The sequence below is a fragment of the Triticum dicoccoides genome, chromosome 7B (genome assembly GCF_002162155.2).
Source record: "Triticum dicoccoides isolate Atlit2015 ecotype Zavitan chromosome 7B, WEW_v2.0, whole genome shotgun sequence".
In the NCBI taxonomy this organism is placed as follows: domain Eukaryota; kingdom Viridiplantae; phylum Streptophyta; class Magnoliopsida; order Poales; family Poaceae; genus Triticum; species Triticum dicoccoides.
The window spans coordinates 144,224,160-144,232,936 of record NC_041393.1 but is presented as its reverse complement, the minus strand read 5'-3'; the positions used below and the strand labels follow the sequence as shown (position 1 = coordinate 144,232,936).

Genomic DNA, 8,777 nt, shown 5'->3' with positions numbered 1-8,777 from the left:
CAATTTGCCTAAAGACATTGTTGGTTACCAACACAAGTTTGAGATCTTTGAAGTGCAATCGTGCAATGAGTACTACTTTTCAGAAATCTTGAAGGATGAGTGTAAGAAATCATATTCGGATCAGTGGTAGACTGGTAGTACAAGAATCACAAAATCATATTTGCATATATGAAAAATGAATACAAGCAGCTTACCATGTCACTGAGGCCAAGCATCACGCAGTCGCCAGGAGTGCTTCCTGGAAGAATACCGCCCAACAATTTCCTAGCGAAGAAGCTTCCCAAGCTCTATATTTTTTGTAATTAGCTGCAACCCAGACCAGCTGATCCTGTTTGTTACTGTGTAAACAAACGGATCTTTCTGCTGTGTAGCTGGGCCTCACATGACTTACAAATGATATGCATATCAGCAAATGGAAATCGCAAGTGCGTTATTTAGCAACAAATCCCTGTTACCAGCGACACTGTAGCCGTGTTTATGCAGAAAATCAACAACAATCCTTGCAACCGGGTAAACGGATCATTAGATTTTGGTCAACAATCTAATGGATTCTAATGCAGAAAATCAAAAACAATCCTTGCAGCCGTGTTTAGCACCTTCAGTCCATTGAGTTAAATCTGAGTTAAGTCTAACTTAACTCAAGGGACTGAAGAAGAGCATCATGAGATGAAAACAGATAGAACATGAGAGCCTGCGATGCAACCTATCAAGCGTGATGAGAAGCCCAGTTTCTCACCATCTCCTATCCATGGTAGAAAGCACGCAATGCTGAAGTGGGCAACGGAAAAATGGCGGCTGCTATGAGGGCAAATTAATCGGAGGAGAAGAACGGCGTTGTGGTGACGACGGCAGGCCATGAGCTGCTTGGGCCTTCCATCGTGGACTGGCATCCCAGCCCACAGGAGGGGCGCCGGAGAGGGATGGTACATGGGATGGGAGAAGGACGACGTGGTGGTGGTGGCGGCCATGAGCTGTTTGGATGTCGCATCGTGGAGCGGCATCCCGGCCCGCAGGAACTGCGTCGGAGAAGGATGGCATGGGGGAGAAGGACGCGCAGTGGTGGCCACCATCCGTAACTCATTTGGATTGCGCGTCGGGGCGGCATCCGGTCTGCGGTGCCGAGATCTCCGATGGCGAACCTAGGGCTCTTGCTTGTCCTGTGACCGGTCCGCTTCCTGTCCTGTCCCGGTGAGGTTCCGCGCAACCGCGACTGGATTGTAGAACGACCATCCTCATTGGCATCGGATCGCGCGGGGAGGAGGGGGGGAGAACCAGAGCAGGTTGGCGATGTCTCTCGTGGTGGTGGCGGCGGCGACTGCGAGCGAGGTGCTAGGGCAGGATGGTGGAGAAAACCAAGGAGACATCCCTAGATGTTTGAGATTTTTTTCCTGGAGAGAAAAATCTAATGCTCGCGTGAAAAGGGGAGAGGCGGAAGAAGTGGGGTACGAAGGACGTAAGAGGGGAAACGGAACTTTTAGATCATAATAATAATAACTAGGACAATGCCCGTGCGTTGCACCGGGGGCATATGTATTTTAGTGGTTCAACTTCAATCATGTCTAAGGTATATTTTTATGATCCTCATGCACATCATATGTCATTGTCGTGTTCTTCTCCTTGCGCATCCATCTTCTCGGTTCCTTGTTGTGGGCGTCCCTCTCATCCCTGTTCAGTAGCACGATCTACAGTGCACTCTTCTCGAGCAAGCTCTGGTGCTCCAGCAACTGACTCATTAGGATCTGCATTAATATTTAAGCTAAAATCCTTGTGCCTTGCTACGGACAATAATATTTGTTGCAAAAATAAACCTTTATGTGGAGCTACCTGGCATGATATATTACGACACCAAATAGTACTTTGCATACTTGTGGAACTTAATTTTGTAGGAACATAAGTACAAAGGTGTACCATAAGCATATCACACGGAGCAATAATCACAAAAGCAATATCTCCCATTTCACAATTCAAGAAATAAAATGAATTTATCAGATTGTTTTGCAATTTGCATATTTACATTAGATGATCTGAACTCTTTACAAAGGTAACCATGTTTGACATTTTTCCTTGAAACATTATAGAGCGGGTGTGAAAACATGATAACCTTCACTGACAAGAAAATAATAATTCTCAAATATCTGAAACCTCAAAGATACAAAGCTCGGATTGTCGATGGACTCGGAAGCTGATGCGGTTGGTATACTTCAACACTGGTTGTATTCAATGTTGTCCAACTTCATAGCAGTGTAACTCTTCAGAGTATACATCAAAAACTGATTCAGGCCCTAGCACAACACTACAAGAAGGAAAATGTCATAAGTAGCAGACACACGACAAATTCAACAACATCTATTAAAGGGATCTATACATGGGCGATACTCACTTCCCATTGCCATTCTCGAGCAAAAGCATGTTGGGCACGTCACCTGGAAAGCACCAACATGCATGAATTACGGTAGTGTGGGCAGTGAGCATAAATTTAACCTGCACAACGTTATCTACAATGACTCCCAACTCAAGTACGATAGAAAAATTGGTTGTTTTTCAATCTAATCTTCCAAAAAACATCAAACCGAGTATTGTGAAAATAAGATGGGATTAAACAATATACCTTTTCAACCTGCAATTCTTTAATCTTGACGATTTTCCTCACCCATCTCAAAGAATTGACAATTTATTATGAGGAAAGAAATATAGTGTATATTCGTCATTGACATGATAGAAAAGGAACACATCTCAATGAAACCAATTTGTATGTACGGACTGATCTAATGCGTCAAAACAACTATACAATCTCTAGACAGTTGAACGAGAATCATGCCTAATACAAATTATTACTTATATGCTTACGAAGATACTATGGACATGTTTACCTTTAACCGAGCCGCACAAGTGATCTTGAAGAGTTTATTCATTCACGGAATGATGATGACCATGTCGGCTCCCTCCGGTGCCTCCCGAACCGAACATAGGGGTGGTTGTCCTGAGAGACAGGTGGCGAAACATGACCAGTGGCGTATGATCCATAGACAGCAAGGCCCATGGCCGAGGATCCAAAGACGCCCGGATGGGCACTGTGGCAGTCCAAAGAGACAAACCAAGCTATGGCGGCCCCTTGTGTCCCGGATGTGTAAGCGGTCATATCCCAATTCTGCACAAACACAGAAAATATTACAACAGGAAATATGTGAACTTGCAATGTATAGCTTATTCTAAACATTTTTGCATTCGCCTAGAATGAATAAAATGTCAGACTGGAGCTAATCGACTGTCGTATATGAACTTAATCAAACCTTAATATATGATGCAGAAATATGTAGCAGTTTGCAGTTGATGCACGCAAATAAAAGTTCAGATGTACAATTAAGTAAAATTATCAAACAAACAATGGTGAACTCAAATATCAGTTTAATTTGCTACCGGATCTTTCTCAAAACCACGCCCTGGAATGAAGTGCTCCATCTCACAAAGCATCATCAAGTGCAACTTTAAGTTTCCAAAATGCTAAACCGATAGACCACCTCCAAGTTCCAACTTAATAAAACGTTATGCTCACACAAACCAAGTTAAAGTGAAGCATTCTCTATTTGGCTTAGAACTGCTTGGCACGGGATAAAAACCATCTGTTCGAAGCATGCATGCCACCTTATCTTATATATAAAGCAATAGGCCAGTGAATTACCATGCCGACCTCAGCAGCATCGACAACAAGCACAACCCTATCCGCTAGCCCAAGAGCAGAAATCATCTCGTTAGAAAAATTGACATGCATAGGCGCATCCATGATATTGAGGCACAACCTTGACGAAATCCTATTTGCTTCAATTAAGAGCTATATTCTCCTTGTTTCTTTCCTGCAGAACTTGGAATGAGAATCAGGAAGTAAAATCCAACATTGACATGGATGCATTTTGCTGCTAATCTAGTAATTGAAACAACTGAAAGAAACAACACTCCCAGAATGCATTACAGGATCGTGTAGCAGTCACCACAAAGGCTAACAATACAGAACTCGCCTAGGATTGACTTACCTGCACCACGAAAAAAACAATTGGATTAAAGAACAACATTCAGAAAAATAAAATAAAAATGATAACGAATTTAAAGATTGATAGAGGGAGAATATAATGCATCGTCCTGTATTTAGCAGCAGCAGCACATACACAGAATTTTGCAGCTGTAGCATACACAAAACGACAACAGTAGCAGCAATCTCCTCTTCCCCATCCACTGCCCTGGCCAGCTCCAAGCTCAAGTGCCCAACCACCACCGCCAGGCACTTCCCCACACACAGAATTTTGAAGATAATTAAACTGAAAATCTTTATCTTTACCTACCAGATAAAAAAATTTGGTTTTCACAAAGAAAAGCGTGAAGAAGTTCTTCCTAACCAGATGGTTCAATAATCATTGACCTTGTGAAACTTGATACACCTGCACAGCAACACAGGAAGATGTAAAATTTCAGAGATGAGGTTGAATATAGCAACAACAAAAGGAATTGGACGTCAGGAAGCAGGTGAACCGAGGCATGAACCGACGTCGGCAGCGCCCTCCATTAATCTGCTAGGTCGGGGGCGCATCGGCCCACTTGCGGGAGAGGCAGGGAGGCGGACATGGCACGACATTTTGGAGGGAGGCGACCATGGCATGGGACGGCGCGGCGGCTGCGCGCGGCGCCGGCGCTCGGGAAGACGGATAACCATGGAGGCCCGCGGAGCGAGGCACAGACTTACAGATCTGGTTGCACAGAGGCCCACTTGCGGGAGAGGCGGGAAGGTGGCCATGCCAGGTCGTTCTGGAGGGAGGCGACCATGGCATGGGACGGCGGCGGCCGAGCGCGGCGCCGACGCTGGAGAAGACGGCGGACCATGGAGGCCGCGCGGAGCGAGGCGGAGACGCACGGATCTGGCCGCTCACAGGTCAGATCGGGCCGCAGTGGAGCTCCACATCGGGATCCATGGTGTTCCATCGGGATCCATGGGCCAGGGACAAGATTTGTGAGAGAGAGGAAAGGAAAGGAGAAGGGAGAAGAGGAGAGACAGGGCGCGCGGGAGGGCTTACTGGACGAAGGCTGGAGGTCGGGAGCGGTGGCGCTGGACGCCGGAGTGAGATGCAAGCCAAAGGGAGAAAACCGTGATGGAGAAAACCGGAAGGGGGGGAAAGAAAATCGAGTGGGCCGAGAGGTGTTGACAAATGTAAGAGGGGAAACGGAACACTACGTTTCTTTTATCTCTATTCCTAATGGAGCAGTTGGTAGCCTCGCTTCCAGGTTTTTTTTCGTCCCACCTTTCATGGTTTTTTTTGGTACCTGCTCCCACCTCACACTGAGCCGCCACTAACCGAAAAAACCTCGTACCGAGGCCCCCACCCGCCCCCACACACTCCAGGGCCTAACCTCGTACCGAGGCTCCCAGTTTCGTCGGTTTTTTTCGTTTGATTTATTTTTGTCTCATCTCTCACCACCCCTCCCACCTTAATTTTTTCTTCTTCCCACTTAAAACCGAATCACGTCTGATTCTCCTTCCATTTATTCGTGCTTGCTTTGGCAGGTGTCGATTCAATTCAATCATGTAAATATTTTGGCAAGTTCTGATTCAGTAAATCGAGAGCAATCAGCGTAGCCAGATTCGGTAATTGGTAATTGAAATCGTAGGCAAGAGATCTCCTCGTCCATCAGTGCGAACTTCCTTTTTTTTACAATATGAGTCTCACCTTCTTAGCGCCAAAGTGTAATATATGGAAACATACTCAATGAATTATAACAGTAATTAACCCAATTATTACATACCAAACATCAGGTACGTCATTAATTCGCTTCCTTTCCTTCCCTTCGTCCCTCAATCCCACGCTCATGGCGCTATAGTGGCGGAGTCGCCGATGGCGACGAGGACAGCCCGTGGCAGCCCCTGAAGAACTAACACGACCCAAGATATGGGTGAGTTCTCGTGATCTCCATCCTACTCCCTCACTTCCTCCAAATTCCTCGATCCCGTTCACGCTCTGATCCGAAGGCCGATGCTGCTCTGTCCGATTGACAATGCAGGTTCGGGATCGTTCCTTTCAGCGCCCACTCTTGGTAGAATCAGCAGCATGCCATGCAGATCGATCCCGGCCGAGATCACAGGATGCTTGCACAGGGCTCGCCAAGATTGCTATTCTGAACTTTTTTGTGAACAAATGAAGAGTGGGACAGGATCCACACTTGTGCTAATATACTTGTGTAGTTGCGGGTTTTGTTTTAAAAATCCAATTGTTGTTTATCTTTTGTCGCTGAAAAATGATTACTAATTATGACATTGATTTTATTTCTTCTGGATGTTGTATATTCTTGGATTGAAGGGACTCCCTAACAAGGTGAAAGGTCAGGTTACATCTGCATGTCGTTCTATACTTGTTTACCTGATTACTTGATGCATAATTTCACATGGGTAAAGTAAAAATATTTAGCCTGGTTTAGATGATGCAATCAGACGAAGAATGACAAGGGGCTTGTACAAATTTCTTAGGAGAAGACAACCCAAATTTTGGCATTGGTCGTAATCTGGTAGTTCTTTAGGTGAGTGACACATTCATTTGAAGAAGCACGATCTGGAATCAGACACCTATTTTTTTAATGTTTGCTGCTTATTATAACTTTTTCTAATTGAACAAGAGTTTTATGTAATAACCTTACAGAATAGAGAGCCATGCAAACATATATATGACCTTTTTAACTTGTCAAGGAGAATACGCAGATTAACTTTTCATGAGTAGTAGTCCTCTTTTGTTAACTAAAATTACTTAGTTCTCATGTACGTGGGTAATTTTAGAACTTGGAACTTGGAAGTTGATCCAAACAAAGGAAACAATTAGGCCTTCTTTGATTCATAGGATTTTTATAGGATTTTCATAGGATTGTAATTCTATGGATTTTTTCCTGTGATGGTTGTTTGATTTACAGGGATTCAATCCTCAGGAATATATCCTGTGGAAGTTTCCCTTCTGTATTTCACAGGAAATTTTCCAAGAAGTCCGACCTCTCGGAAAGAATCCTGGCGGGAAGAAAAGCGCGCGCCGCTCGCTCACCCACAGTTTTCGCGGTAAATAACAGGCTTCGCGTACCTTATCACGACACCACATCGGCAGAAAACGCAAAACAACAAACCCTCCTCCTACAGCACCGCTTTTCCCCATCTCATTCGCATCGACCTAGTCGTGCTGCGCCACGGCCGGCCGGCCGGCCGGCCGCGCGGCCCTCAGCTCAACTCCTCCGCTGGAGGACAGGCCTCTTGCGTCTGTGCTCCCACCCGCGATGTCCAGCAACAAGGTACTTTGGGGGCCACTCCAAAAGCTAGATCTGGTCCTCCCTTGCTTCATATGATAGCTAATTGAATTTTTGTCTTGTTGCTCGGCATCAACTACCATGATTTGTAGCTACCATACACACATACGATTGATTTTGATTAGTATTGGCTTGCAACGTATTGTGGATTTTTCTCCCGTTTTTCAGATCTGAGATTACTGTTTCGGGATTGGGGATTTTCTTTGCAACTACAGGTCTAAATATTTTCTCAGATTTGAGTTTATCCGGTAGCCTACCAAATGACATGTGAGGCCATGTCCTCATGCTACTCGTATTGCTAGTTTTCTTCTGGTTCATTACCACTGTATGAGTATCATGAGACCGTTTTCTTCATAGCTATTAGATCAACATATATATTTTCTTACGTTTGAGTTAATTCGCAATGCACATAACATATATAGGAACATGGTAATTTGTGTGCGCGCACAGGGCACTAAATTTTCATCTTCCATGGATTCTCTTCTGCACAAATATCATTGGCGCCCTTGCATATGTGCTAACAGAATGTATGCTAATTAACAGTCTGATGCATGTAGGTAGCTGATCATTGGTGCCTGTCAGAGCGACAAGGTCATCATTTGCAATCCAATGGTGCAATTGATCTTGAACTTGATGGTGGGACTGCAAGTCTTCATCCAGAAATAGGTATGCTTTGATGTTTGAATGACTTTGATAAACTCAGATGTGCAATTTTATTTAGTTGTGACGTGTCATTGATTTAGAAACTAAATTTGTTCACCTATTTTGAATATTTAGGAGTCACAAAAGGTAATACTCGAGTCAAATGGAGTCCCCAAATGGCTGATCGATGGTGCCTGTCAGAGCGACAAGGCCATCATCTGCAATCCAATGGGGCAATTGATCTTGAACTTCATGGTGGGACTACAAGTCTTCATCCAGAAATAGGTATGATCTGATGTTTCAATGACTTTGATAAACTCAGTTGTGCAACTTTATTAAGTTGTTATGTGTTGCTGTTATAAAAAGAATAGTTGTGATGTTTAGAAACTAAATTCGTCCACCTATGTTAAATATTTAGGACTCACAAAAGTTAATACTCGAGCCAAATGGAGTCACCAAATGAAGTTGTTCCTTGTTAGACTCTTAAAAGATTATGATGTGCCTGGTTTTCGGACACATAATGCTTGGAGTAAGGAGGCATGGACAAATATTGTTTCTCGACTAAATCAAAGGTTTGATCAATCATTTACTCTCAACCAAGTCAAACAAAAGGAGCAGGATCTGAAGAGAGACTATCGAAATGTTAAAGAATTGTTGGATCAAAGTGGCTTTGGATGGGATAAGGACAGAAAAATGGTTGATGCACCAGATAATGTTTGGGCAAGCTTTGCCGCTCGTAAGAACAGCAAGGATGTCCTGCAATGGAAAGAAAGGTCATTCCCCCTTTATGAAGAATTAGCTCCACTCTATGAAGG

General features: G+C 44.1%; 1 long non-coding RNA gene across 1 annotated transcript; it reads right to left on the bottom strand.

Annotated features, from left to right (window-relative positions):
- Positions 1-2,132: 2,132 nt before the first annotated feature.
- Positions 2,133-4,361, bottom strand: LOC119340439. The gene is made up of 3 exons (XR_005164543.1): positions 4,161-4,361; positions 3,680-4,028; positions 2,133-3,148 (listed from the first exon to the last, which is right to left on the bottom strand). It is a non-coding gene; the product is annotated as an uncharacterized LOC119340439 (long non-coding RNA).
- Between the last annotated feature and the right edge of the window lie 4,416 nt (positions 4,362-8,777).